This window comes from Miscanthus floridulus, chromosome 12, assembly GCF_019320115.1.
Source record: "Miscanthus floridulus cultivar M001 chromosome 12, ASM1932011v1, whole genome shotgun sequence".
Lineage (NCBI taxonomy): Eukaryota > Viridiplantae > Streptophyta > Magnoliopsida > Poales > Poaceae > Miscanthus > Miscanthus floridulus.
Window position 1 is genome coordinate 71,509,706 of NC_089591.1, and position 14,945 is coordinate 71,524,650.

The following is a 14,945-nucleotide window of genomic DNA, read 5'->3' on the forward strand; positions in this document are numbered from 1 at the left end:
ATTTTTTATGGTCTTTGGTATGTTTGTTAGAGGCAGTTCCCTCACAATCTTTGTGATTTTGCATTCCATAGCGAATTTCTGGTTTTTGATTTTGTTTTTTGTTTAATTATTTTTTGGTTTCCATTTTTTGGTTGTGTTTGTGCGTGAAGGTGGATGGTGGTCTTTGGTAATCCGAGTGAAATTCACGGTTGTTTCACTCGATTTTTTTTATTTGGTTATTTGTGTGTTTTATGCTATATGATTACTCGCGTGAGCATTAGGCTTCAATCAAACAATTTTTGTTTCTTGTCTCATTTGTGCGGTTCATCCTCTCAAATTGCTTGAGTGTTCAAATGGGTCAAATCACCCAAGTTCCAAATAGACAGATCCTTAATAAAACAATGGCAAAGCTTTTGCCGTTCTTTTAAAAAGCCAGACATAAGCCTGTTCGCTTGCTCGTAAACGATCGTAAATTCCCAGCTCAGAACAGTGTTTTTCTCTCACATCAAATCAGCCAGCAGTAAATAATCCACGATACGATACGGCCTCCCGAACAGGCTGCCCTGTAAAAGATGGGGAGCTTTCCCGTACTCAGGCTTCTCAACGTAGAGGCAGTAGTAGTATAATTCGGTCCCAGCTGGGCGGCCGGTGGTGAGTCCGGGATGAGATAAACGGCCACCGCCCCAGTGGTCCACTGCAAGCTAGGCCACCGCCCGCCGTTCGCAGGCATGCTCCCCTCTGTGCTCCCATCTCTGTCTGTTGCCGTATTGAGACTACTCTTATCTTATCTGACCTGACCACGCATGTCCCTCCATCGCTTTACAGATCGAGCTGCACCCCAGTGTGTGTATGTGCGTGCCAAGCAAAAGGTCGTCGCGAGTTGCATGCCTGCGGCCGTGGACCAACTGCAATCATGGGGAGGGGAGCATGGCGATCGTCGCGGTTGCGAGTTGTTGCAGCGCACGGCACCCGTGTGATAACTCCTTTGTCCGGTCCGGTTCACACAAGGGCCAATGAAGGAAGAAGCTAGAACTGATTTCCCAATCGGCAGACTCGATCTATTACGCATATCGTTTATGCTCATTCCTTTTGTTGATGGAGCTAGGGAAGTACTAGATCTGAAAAGCACCTGTTGTGGAGCGTGGCCGACATCGGCACACCTCGATGCTGCCTTGCCCCGCTGTTGGATCATTTTTTTCTTTGATTCTTTGCAGTTTGCACGACAGTCTGCCAGGTCTCCTCTCGTTTTTTCACAAGGTAATGTGATTGGGATGTATGGAGATGATGATTCTTCAGGCATGGGAGGATGAGGTAGGTAATGCTGCATGGGTCCTCTCTGTCTGAATGAGAGCTACTAGTCGTCTTTGTTGGCAAAAGTAGGGAGTTCACCCATATTTCACACCCACAGCGACCCAACTAGAGCTGATGTTGCTGATTGATGTCAGGTTTGTCCATCGAATCTCGATTTTCGAATTGATGCTAACTGCTAACCAATGGATTCGTATCTGAACTTTTAGAACTCCACTATAGTGTTTGTGGGAATAATCAACGCATAGAGAGCTCTAGCAAGCTATATATGAGAACATATGCATACAAACTTTTGATCCAATAGAAAATTATGTACAACAGATTAATGATAAAAAAAAGTAGGTGAGCTGATGATCGACCTTTGTTTGCAAATCACTATTAGTTTTTTTATAAAAGGCAAATCAGTATTAGTTTGGATAACCAACCAATCAGTGGCACACTGCATGGCGCCCCCATACAACTTGCAACAAGTTTATGCCACTTCCCAATATTATAAAACGTTTCTGGTATAGGCATAACTGGAGTTGACGGGAAAAATGCACAAATATATTGGAAGGCGCCACCACCCGCCCCTAACATTTTTATATTCACTGTTCTTTATATGCGTATATTTGGAACTCAAGAAATTTTGGAGGGATTTTGGAGGAATCTGGATGAATCTAGAGGAATTTGTGAGAGGAAAACACTGTTCCAGATGAAAAAAGAAGTGGATCAAGTCGGGTTTAAGAGCACGCAAACGGGTTAGGAGTATAGAACTGTTTATGAATATTCTAGATTGCCAATATTCTGCTCCCTGATTTGCTTTGACTTGCAATTTTATCATGTTGTCATTTAACTTACCATGGTGCTGCCATTGACACCTTTTAAAATGAATTGTTTGAAGATGGCTACCACCTGAGTAGACTCTTTTTGTTAGAGACGCCATGTCCGATACAAATGATGAAACAGTATGTTCCTCTCTATTCAAAAGAGTTCCTTTTGCTTGTGTCGACAATTATATATTACTACAAGTAGTTTTATATTCTAGGATGGAATGTAAATTTTTCTCATTGCAGATGTAATAGTAGTATAATGTTAGTATAAAGTTTGCATTCTAAGTCATTTGCTCTTGCTAGCACAGAGCATATGAGCGTGCACTATTTGAATCATGTTTATACGACCTGTTCTATTTTTGTAAGGAATGTGCCATATATGTCTCTGGTATCTGCAATCCATAAAAAATAATTTGTAAAATATGTTTTTTTTTCTAAACATTATGGCATATATGTCTCTGAGATCTACAATCCTTAGAAATAATTTGTAATTTTGTTTTCTGAACAACTTGGCATATATGTCTGTGAGATCTGCAATCCCTAGAACTTATTCGTAAGATAGGTTTTTTTTTAAATTGTGGCATTTGTTTTTGGCATCTGCACTCCTTTGAGAGATAGAGAGAGAGTTTGTCAGGAACTATGGCGTCCGTTTGCAGTATGTTGTTGAGCAATATGTTTGTCAGGAACTATGAATAAAAAATATTTGCCTTTTTTGTTTCTGTAAAATGTGCCAAATGTGGTCTGTCATTTCCATTCCATTTTTTTGGAATATATGGTATGTTTTCTAAGTTCTGCAATCCATATAGAGGAAAATCAGTGGTGTGCTCTGCTTGTGTGCTCTGTTCAATGTGGTAATAGTCTGAGTGTTTTGTTGAGCAAACGAACAGACCACAATTGTTATGACTGAATGTTTATGTTATCATGTAAAAAGTGTTAGCTATTTTAGAAAGTTGTTTCATAGAACTGCTACCTGTATAGATTATGAATGGCCCGTTTTCGTGTTTCTGCTCTATGTTTTTTCTGCCGAGAACATTGAAGCTATTGAACTTTGAGATATTTCTAGTTACTAGAGATGTTGTCTGTTCCCTAGTATTGAACTTAGTTTCCCAGCCACATCTTGTGAGTTGTTGCCTTCTTGCAATCTAGCTATTGCTACTATTTTACTTGAATATCCCTCTACTCTTCAGTTTTTTGGTTGTATGCAATGCCTAATTGATGGTAGTTAGCTTTTCTTTGTGCTTTCTCTATCAATTTTTTATATTAGTTGAATTTTAGGAGGATGTGATCTTTTTGGTTTCTATTGCTTTGTAGTCTTTACCTTGCTATTTTTTCTAAAATTTGTTGTTACATGTGCAGCCACCTAAGATTAAACTTATATGAATTGCACCACCAAATTCAAAAGCTGAAGCCACACTTTTCCTGATAATGCACTTACACTAGAGTTCAACTACACTTACAGTGGTTAATATGGTGTAATTCCTAGGTATTATTGATGTAACTAGTATTAGATGAAAAAAAAATTGTTAGGCTCATGTTTGGGTAATATATTTTGAAAGGTCTATGTTAGCTTTTATGTGTTTTTTATTGAGGCAATGCCCTCAGATCCTCTTTAGTTTGAAACTTTGAATTGCCTTTTTTTTGCAGTGCTATGAGAAATTTTGCTTTGCTATTCTACCTGTTTTTTCAATGTCAAATTACTCAGAATTGTTTTGGTTTTGATTTCCATATTAAAATTCATGTCATAGTTTCTCTTGCTACATTTATCCATTTAGTTTGGATTTATTTTGTATTAACTTTGTAGTTACAGTAGAGTTCAACTTTAATTATAGTTGTTCATCACGTGTAATTTATAGGTAATTTCTATGTAACTAGTACTAAGTTTAAGTTAGCAGGCCTTGTCATTTTTTCTTAGTGAATTATGTCTTTTATTTGCTCTGCTTTTAGTGTTTATTCCTGTATTTCTACCCCCTTGCCAATGTGGCTTGTGGGCAGTCCAAGTAGTACCTCAAATTTAGTGTTAATTTTCTAGTTGGCCTGATTTTTATAGTTGTGTTAAATTTCATTTGGCATGTTGTAGTTTGTCCTGCATATTTACTTGATCATCAGAAAAGTTGTAAAAGGTGTTCCAGGTAACTTAGTTAGGTGGCCTAGTTGATTTTTGTAGTTGGTCCAGTTGATTTTTAGAATAATTGCTAAAATAAATTCAATTACAGTGCTTTGTAATTAGATTTACCGTCTGTTTTCATTGTAATTTATTGTACTGAGTGTTGTAATTTAATGGTAATGTCCTTATTTTGATTAGATGTTGTACTCTTGGTTGATGTTGATCTAATTCTATGTTTTCCTTGTTTTTCTTCTTCCTGTGTTGATATTTGAGTTGTACAGATGTTCAAGCAGAGGCTGAGATGGGCGGGGCGGTTGGTGATGGTCCTTCTGTGTCATTGGTTAGTTTTTATAATCTAAGGTACTTCTCTACTCCTAAAATCATCACATTTGTGCTCTGTACTTCTATAATCATCCCAATTTAGGTTAGAATTTGTTCATCCAGCTGCCAGTTTTCTTCTTTGTCTATTGTTATATTCTAGAATCTGTGCTACTTCTTTATCTCTAAATAATGGTTTTCTGGTTATAGGTATCCTAGTTACATTAGAGTTCAACTTCATTTACAGTTGTTCATTAGGTGTAATTATAGGTATTATTTATGTAAGTAGTACTAAGTGCAAAAAGTTCATTACTTGTTTCTATGATTTTTACTTTTTTGAATTATCATTCTTTGAAGTTTGTTTGATTAATATAATGACCTCATAATTGTTTTGGTTTAGCTTTCTATATTATGAATATGTTGTTTGGTATGTTTGTAGGAGGCAGTACCCTCAGAATCTTTGTGATTTTGCATTTCATAAAAAAATTTCTGGTTTTTTATTTTGTTTTTTATTTTGTTTTTGTTTTTTGGTACGTTTGTCAGATGTAGTTCCCTCATAATCTTTGTGATTTTGCATTTCATAGAAAATTTTTAGTTTTTTATTTTGTTTTTTACTTTTTGTATTTTTTATGGTCTTTGGTACGTTTGTTAGAGGCAGTTCCCTCACAATCTTTGTGATTTTGCATTCCATAGCGAATTTCTGGTTTTTTATTTTGTTTTTTGTTTAATTATTTTTTTGTTTCCATTTTTTTGTTGTGTTTGTGCGTGGAGGTGGATGGTGGTCTTTGGTAATCCGAGTGAAATTCACGGTTGTTTCACTCGAATTTTTTTATTTGGTTATTTGTGTGTTTTATGCTGTATGATTACTCGCGTGAGCATTAGGCTTCAATCAAACAAATTTTGTTTCTTGTCTCATTTGTGTGGTTCGTCCTCTCAAATTGCTTGAGTGTTCAAATGGGTCAAATCACCCAAGTTCCAAATAGACAGATCCTTAATAAAACAATGGCAAAGCTTTTGCCGTTCTTTTAAAAAGCCAGACAAACCCTGTAAAAGATGGGGAGCTTTCCCGTACTCAGGCTTCTCAACGTAGAGGCAGTAGTAGTAGAATTCGGTCCCAGCTGGGCGGCCGGTGGTGAGTCCGGGATGAGATAAACGGCCACCGCCCCAGTGGTCCACTGCAAGCTAGGCCACCGCCCGCCGTTCGCAGGCATGCTCCCCTCTGTGCTCCCATCTCTGTCTGTTGCCGTATTGAGACTACTCTTATCTTATCTGACCTGACCACGCATGTCCCTCCATCGCTTTACAGATCGAGCTGCACCCCAGTGTGTGTATGTGCGTGCCAAGCAAAAGGTCGTCGCGAGTTGCATGCCTGCGGCCGTGGACCAACTGCAATCATGGGGAGGGGAGCATGGCGATCGTCGCGGTTGCGAGTTGTTGCAGCGCACGGCACCCTGTGATAACGCCTTTGTCCGGTCCGGTTCACACAAGGGCCAATGAAGGAAGAAGCTAGAACTGGTTTCCCAATCGGCAGACTCGATCTATTACGCATATCGTTTATGCTCATTCCTTTTGTTGATGGAGCTAGGGAAGTACTAGATCTGAAAAGCGCCTGTTGTGGAGCGTGGCCGACATCGGCACACCTCGATGCTGCCTTGCCCCGCTGTTGGATCATTTTTTTCTTTGATTCTTTGCAGTTTGCACGACAGTCTGCCAGGTCTCCTCTCGTTTTTTCACAAGGTAATGTGATTGGGATGTATGGAGATGATGATTCTTCAGGCATGGGAGGATGAGGTAGGTAATGCTGCATGGGTCCTCTCTGTCTGAATGAGAGCTACTAGTCGTCTTTGTTGGCAAAAGTAGGGAGTTCCATATTTCACACCCACAGCGACCCAACTAGAGCTGATGTTGCTGATTGATGTCAGGTTTGTCCATCGAATCTCGATTTTCGAATTGATGCTAACTGCTAACCAATGGATTTGTATCTGAACTTTTAGAACTCCACTATAGTGTTTGTGGGAATAATCAACGCATAGAGAGCTCTAGCAAGCTATATATGAGAACATATGCATACAAACTTTTGATCCAATAGAAAATTATGTACAACAGATTAATGATAAAAAAAAGTAGGTGAGCTGATGATCGACCTTTGTTTGCAAATCACTATTAGTTTTTTTATAAAAGGCAAATCAGTATTAGTTTGGATAACCAACCAATCAGTGGCACACTGCATGGCGCCCCCATACAACTTGCAACAAGTTTATGCCACTTCCCAATATTATAAAACGTTTCTGGTATAGGCATAACTGGAGTTGACGGGAAAAATGCACAAATATATTGGAAGGCGCCACCACCCGCCCCTAACATTTTTATATTCACTGTTCTTTATATGCGTATATTTGGAACTCAAGAATCTGTATATGTTTTAGAAATGCAAAGTTGGTTGAAGTTTCCAGAGAGAGACCAATCATTGACTTGCCCAAACGAAAATTTGCAAACTTCTTTACCTTGAACGCTTGCCCGGGGAAGTACACAGGAGCAAACTTGCCATTAATTGCCCTCATTAGGTATAGCGTATAGTGTATGTATGCCATCTAACAAGCTAAGAATAATTTATAGAACCCGAGATTACAGTCTGAAAAATAATGTAACTTGCAGCATTGTCTGGTTTATTTTTCTTAGCTAGAAAAATCTTGCAACATTGCACAATGATGGGGGGAAATCATTGCTCGTGATACCAAAAGCAGATGACCTTTATAATCATAACTGAGATATGATTTCCCAACAAAAACGATAAGGTGACAACCCCAGCTTTGCCAGCCTTTGCCTTGCCGCTTCCCAAGCAGAACTAGATAAAACTCAAGCATTCTGATCCGCCGGGGCGTTTATGGCTTCCTAAAGCAAAGCAACGCAGAGATGGCCTATTCCAAGACCTATGCAATGTAGTATTGCCTACTAACCTATCAGGCCCTCCTGCAAACACTCACCTAGAATTGGCCCAGTTCAAATTAGTTTTGTTCGTAGAGCGATGATCAGCTAGCCTAGAGGTGGTACCCTAAAAGTGAAGGAGGCCAGCCAAAAATAGACTTCTTGCTTACTATTTGTGTGCACTAGTTCCAAAGGCATCGATAATGACTCGGTTCCCAAGTCCAATATGCAACCACCTTGCATCACATGCCTAGCTCCACTGAGGTGCCTGTTTATCTTGATGGCCTCCATCAGCTGCATCATTAAGAATTGGGCAGCTAATGGCAGCCACTAGCAGTCAAGTTGCGATATTATATATTAGTGTGGTTTGTTGCGTCACCAGAAGCAAAATGCTTTGCTGATTGGCGAGGGTATGCAAAATAGGCTCTAAGACGGTGCTTGGCCAGTTTTTGAGAATACAGTGGTTGTTAACACCACTTGGTCATGGCAAGTTTGTTGGTTTAAAGAACTATTTACCTGTTCGGCTGGCTAGAAAAACGGCTGATGATGCTGATTTATATAGAGAGAAAAATATTATTATTTTACTAAACGGTACGGCTGATAAGTTCAAACAATCAGGCCCTGTATACGACGCCCATCTTTTTCGAGCAACTCACTAGTGACTGCCGACTACAGTGTTTTATGCCATAACCATCAGCGTTTAGCACCCTAGAAATGTCAATATTTGCAGCGCACACCGTCCATGTGAAGCTCCAAAAAATCTGGTCATGAGAAACATCCGTTTTATTGCAGATAAAAGATCCTGCATCAAAGTATCACGGGAAGACAAAAACTTACAGCCTGTTCGTTTCATCGTAAACGATCATGTATTATTTACTACTGGCTGGTTTGGTATGAGAGAAAAATACTATTTCAGCTTATAATCCATGATCGTATACGAGCAAGCGAACAAGCTCTTAATGAAAGAAAAAACTTTGCAAAAAGGATGACAGGAACTCGAGAAAGGGTTTGCAACAGAAGCATTTAGGTGAGAGCATCTTACATGGATCTTCCTTCGGTACTGTTTTTAAGCCGTTCGGCTTATCTTATAATTCGCACTATTTAACTTATTTTTTCAACCAGAACAGTATTTTTCTCTCATAACAATTCAGCCAGAACAGTATTTTTCAGCCAAGTTTCAGCAAGGCGAACGGGGCCAGGCTCACGGGCTTCTCCCGATCATTTTAATGCTATTCGTAAGTATCATTTTTTCCCTCTCAAAGTAGTGGTGATCACAGTAGACTTAGGTCCTTTCAAATTTCGTAACAGTATAACAGCACGTCTCCCAAGGCACGAAGCAGTGCCTTTTGTTTAACATACTGTGAAAGCAAGCAAGTTTGTTTTTTTTTTTGGTTTTGTTTTTTGAAAGGTAGCAAGCAAGTTGAGTAGTGTGCTATACACCGTGGTGGTAAGCCAACTTATCATAAAAGTGAAATTTAGTGATCTATTGGACACAAAGCCAGCTACAAGAAGACGATAACATATTTTTGCAAATAGCCCTTCACATTAAGAGTGCATGAATCAAGGATTTTACCAACCTCAACTATGTTACAACCTTGGATAGTTGGCAATGAATATCATGAAACTGCACTGAAACTTTTACAATATTACAAAGAACATTGAGTTGAGCGTCTGCTTGCCTCATCTCGCTGAGCAAGGCTAACTTTGCCAAGGCAGGAGAGCCAATTTAGCTCACCTAAACTAGCAAGGAAAATTCTTGCTTTCGGAGGCAATGAGCACAAGGATCTCAATGCATCAATTGTTCTTGCTTTCAGAGGCATTGAGACAATGAGCACAAGGATCTCAATGCATCAATTGTTCCAACTCTTTGCTTAGCTAGGCAAGGCGAGGGATAGCTGAGAATCCAAACGGCCCTAAATTATCGAAGGAGGATTATTTAACTGTATCAAGAATATAGAAAATCAAGTAGTTCTTATTAGAAATGTTCTTTGTGGCAGAAGTTTTTAATAATCCTTCAGAAACGTATATGCTATGAGCGGCAAAATCATAGTTAGGACTCTAACTCCATAGATGCAAGTAAAATGTTCATATGAAATGAATTGTTTTGATGTAGAGATATAGAGCCCCAATGGAGAACCAAGACTAGGATAAGCACGTAAATTATACTTGATCATGGGTCACCTGGCCCGACCAACCCACTCGAGAAAACACGACCTGTCACGCTAGTGCGTCGAGTCTGGTGAGGGCCATGATTTTTTACCCATGACCCAACCCAACCCCAAAAATTCGACCCAAATTAGAAAAATCCGAGAAATAGCCCAACCCACCAATGCGTTAGGGTATGCTCGAGCCAAATATTTTAACCCAAATGAAAGCATGGATAAAATTGGACACGCGTTGCTCAAGGGTGGAGAACGTTGTTTCCCACGTAGGCGATCCTACGGTAAATCAGGGTTCAAAGTTTTTTATTAGTTTCGGGGGTGGCTGGAAGAAAATCCAAAAATTTATATTACACTAGCACATGTGATTTACTATAAATATATAACCTTAAGCTACTGTTTATGTTGCATGCATATTCTTGAACTCAATAGATGAGTAGTCCTTAATCATGTTAATCTTTTGTTTAGGTCTAAATTTTTTAGAAAAAAAAAACACACTTCATGTCTATCTTCAGAAAATTTCGGCAGGGTTTTGCAAAATTCGGTAATTCCAGAGGCGGCCTAAAGAATTCCAATCCTGAGATTGAAAACCTACGGTAAATCATAATGCTGACTTAATTTAACATGTCAAATACGCATCTTATACCATTTTTTGTCGACTGCACATTGTGAACAACATTTGACATATGGATTGAGGATTTCTAAAAACAACTGGAACCAGATCGCTAGATTGCTACGGTTTAGGTGCGGGACAGTTGTAACTTTGCACTGCAATCTAGAGATGCTAGCTAGAAAATACTAAATTAACCTAGATGTTTCTTTGAGCTTCGAATCGTTCGTAACAATGTAATGAACTACTATTAGAACATGTTTGGATCTCACGAACTAAAATCAATATCTGAAAAATGGTTCCTATTTCATTATTAAATTACTTTTCAAATTCTCTCGGTCCCTAGGAACCAACCTTCCCGTTACCAAAATAGAATCTCTGTATTCCCATGTTTCACCTTCCACCAGCTGAAAGCTGAAAGCTGAGACGCGCCCGCTGCCCGCAACTTGCTCTGCAGACTTCAGCGCACCCCATGTCCCCATCCTCCACCTAGATTTCACCTGTCGAGCACCACGCACGCATGTGCCGACTACAGCAGACCGCGCCGGCGCCGCGCATGGGAACCGTGGATGGTATGGAACGCCGCGCGCGCGGGGTCCCCGGCTGCAGCCAGCCGCCCAAGCCAAAAGACGGCGCGGACCGCGGGTGGGCGAATCACGGGGCCGGGCACGTTCCATTCCACCGAGGCCCCGCACGGCGCACCCCCACGTCCGTCGAGCTGACTCGGGCGCCCCGCGCGCGACGGGTGTCCCGCCTCGGCACACGCACAGGCTCCGGGGCGCCGCTGCCGCGGGAGGAAGGAGCGCGTTTTCCCGTCGTCTCGCGCGGCCTGCCCGTGGGCCGTGGGTGTGTCAATGGAAGTGGAAGTGGAGGAAAGTAGGCGGCTGCTTTTTTGCTTGCGTGCCCTCGTGGAGTTGCCGATTTGGGTAATTGGGTTGGGGGTGCTTTCAGCGTGCATGGCTACTTGGCAACTTGGCTAGGCTCTGTTTGAACTTATTGTGATGATTAAAATAATCTAATTGTAATTCAACAAGTAGGATAGAGTATTATAATCAAAATCTTATATTATATTAATCCTATAATCCTAATGAAACCCTTTTTTTGAAAAAAAAATATTGACATTTCTTTTTTTAATCAACGATAAACCACATTAACAATCCATGGATCCAAACACTCTTATTATTATCTATAGTCATAATTATAACAATTCCATACATAATATATTATAATAATTCGGTTGTAATCCAAAATAGGGCCTTAATATGATGGTTGCTCTTTTCTTTTTCGAAACACTCGCATATGCTCGTATACACGCTAAACGTGTACCTGGAACTGGAACAAAATGCACTTACACCTAACCAGTATAACCATTTGTGAGAGACTGAGTCACTGAGTTGGTAGATTTTAAGCTTGATGAAGTAGCGTTGACATCTCGCTAGTGACTACACATACACACTTGCGGCTGTAAAGCAGAGGTACGCACGCCGTACACAGCCCGGGTCCTGTTAATTTAGTGACCCGGAGCGGAGCTCGAAAGATGGGCCCTTATAATTCAAATAATATAATGATGTTTCTAATAAATATAATGTACATAAAATATTTTTTTCTTGTGTGATTGTATCAAGTCTTCTATCCTCTCTTCTTTTTTCTTTTCTCACTTCCAGATGCGTGTAAATTTGGAAATTAGTAAGTAATTTAAAAAATTATGCAATACTCAATTCAATTTCAGAATTTCAGAAAATCTAATGTCATACTAAACATGCATGCCGCACCGTACGGGATTGCTAAATCCCAAATCTAAAGAATATACTTGCATACCACATACACAAACACAATCAAAGGGCTTAGGGCAATTTCTTACCTTCGTTACTCCATACGTACGTAGGAATGGAGAGTGAGCCGTGACCGCCGTCGGCCGGTGAAAGCTCTAGTTTGGTTTTGGTTAATTGATGAAACCCTAAGTGCTAACCTAGTTTATCAAGATGATTATGAGATAGGTAGCACTACTCCAAGTGATGAAGCAATGACGAAGATCATGACAATGGTGATGATCAAATGCTTAAAAACTTGGAAAAGAAGAAAGAGAAAAACAAAAGGCTCAAGGCAAAGGTATAAAATGTAGGAGCCATTTTAATTTAGTGATCAAGACACTTAGTGAGTGTGATCACATTTAGGATAGATAGCCGTACTATTAAGAGGAGTGAAACTCATATCAGAATGCGGTTATCAAAGTGCCACTAGATGCTCTAACTTATTGCATATGTATTTAGGATCTAGTAGAGTGCTAACACCCTTGAAAATGTTTGTGAAAATATGCTAACACTTGTGCACAAGGTGATACACTTGGTGGTGTTGGCACATCTACAAAGGAGGTGGTGTTTGCAGGGTTGAGATGGGTTTGGGTCTCTCTCCCTCCCGCCGAGCAAGCTCGGCGGGATTTGGCGCTTTCGAGAAAATGGAATGCCTATTTTCTATTGCGTCGGATGCAAATTCTTGTGGTTGGCTCATTGGAGCAAGGGTGAAGAAGTTAGAAGTGAAAACAAGTTGATCGTGAAGACGCTGGCGTCGGTCAACTAACCGGACGCTGGACCTGAGATGCACCGGACGCTGATTTCTGCGTCCGGTCAAACTGACATGGCGACACAGTGACTAGGGTTTAGCACCGGACGCTGGACCTGAGATGCACCGGACGCTGATTTCTACGTCCGGTCAAACTGACATGGCAACACAGTGACTAGGGTTTAGCACCAGACGTTGGTCTGTGTCCGGTCAAGGTGGACCGGACGCGTCCGATCGAAGAAAACCGGATTTGGACCCTTACTGTAAACGACCGGACGCTGGTGGTTCAGCGTCCGGTCAGTTTTGCCGGAGCGTCCGGTCAGTTAATAGCCATTGTGTTCTGGCGACTCAAGTTTAATTCAGAATGACATGTGGCTTACATCTGTGGACCGGACGCTGTGTCCAGGGTCCGGTCAGTATGGCTGGAGCGTCCGATCAAAGCGCGTTTTGTCCAGTGAAGGGGTATAACGGCTCTATTTGATTGGGGCTCTATTTATAGCCCCATGGCCGGCTCAAGGGAGCCCTCTTGCACATTTTTATTGATATAGCAACCTTGTGAGCTTAGCAAAAGTTCTTTCAATCATTTTCATCATTGATTTATCATCTTTGTGAGATTGGAAGAGAATCCAAGTGCATTGCTTGAGTGATTGCATCTAGAGGCACTTGGTATTCGTGTTGCGCTGCGGATTTCGCTTGTTACTCTTGGTGGTTGCCACCACCTAGATGGCTCGGTGCAGCGGTGGAGCATCGGCATGAGTTGGTGATTATTCGTGGCCGTCTCCGGTGATTGTGAGGGGAGTTGTACCTTCCCCGGCGGAGCGCCGAAAGGTAACTCTAGTAAATTGCTCGTGTCATTGAGTTACCTCACTTGTGGGTCGGTTCTTGCGGTGTCCTATCGTGTGGACGAGGTTTGTGAAACACCTCTTAGCCACCGAACTACCAAGTGTTGGTCGACACAACGGGGACATAGCGTGTTGGCAAGCACGTGAAACTCGGGAGAAAATCGATTGTCTCTTGTCTTTAGAATTCTCCCGGTGATTGGCTATATATTCTTCTTGTGATTGGTTCATCCCCTACATGTCGGTATAATCACCCTACTCACTTATTTACATTCTTGCAAACTAGTTGATACAAGCTCTTTAGTGTAATTAGAATTGAGAGCTTGCTTTATTATTTACATTCATCTAGTTGAGCTCTTTAGAGTAGCAAGATTGAGAGCTCTTAGTGAGTAACTACATTGGAAGTTGTGTGCCTAAGTAATCATTGCAACTAGAATTGTTGGATAGGTGGCTTGCAACCCTTATAGAGCTAGAGCAAGTTTGCATTACGCTATTTGTCATACTAATCAAATTGCTCTAGTTGATTTATAGATTTTTAAATAGGCTATTCACCCCTAGCCATATTAGGACCTTTCAGCCGGCGGCCGGTCGCTGGTTCTGGTTGTTGCCGCGATCACGTGACGCACAGGCGCACAGGGCACAGCCGATTGCGGTGGCAGCACGACGCGCAGTCTCGCAGAGTCGCATGTCGCAGCGGTGAAGAAGGCAATCGCGGCCGCGCGGGGAAGGGCAGAACGTGGTCGCGGACGCGGAAGCCGATTAGCTGAATCGACGCTAGGGATGACAAATCGGCAGCCACATGCCTTACCTGCTTCCTGGGCTCTAACTTTATTTGGGGCCATAGAAAGGATATAGTATACCTACTTCTCAATCGAGGGCCCTGTTGGCGTCGAGGGCCCTGTTCGGCTGAACAGCTCGAAACCCCCCTAGGCCGGGCCTGGCCGTACATCCTAGATTTATGAGCACTTACGAAAAATTGTATTTGTAGATCTTAAAATTAACAAAATCATATAATATATATGCCTCGCTATATATCAATGAAAATATCTTCCAGTGCCTTTATTCTTAAAATTTTGACATTATCCCAGAGGACGGCAAGGTGGGAGTAGCCCGGGCATAGGCCTTCTAGCCGGTAGCCCAGCGTCGCAATTTTTTGATCAATGTCTAATATAACAATTTAGCTTATAGTACACTAGGGAGGGTTTGAATGTCAATGTATAATTTTTTTTGACCCTAGGGAGTCGCTAAGACGTGTTGTATTGAACTTTTTCTATATCTTATTACAAAGACTTCAAACATTTTGTGTGGTCGAGATTTTTTTTTTTTTTTGAC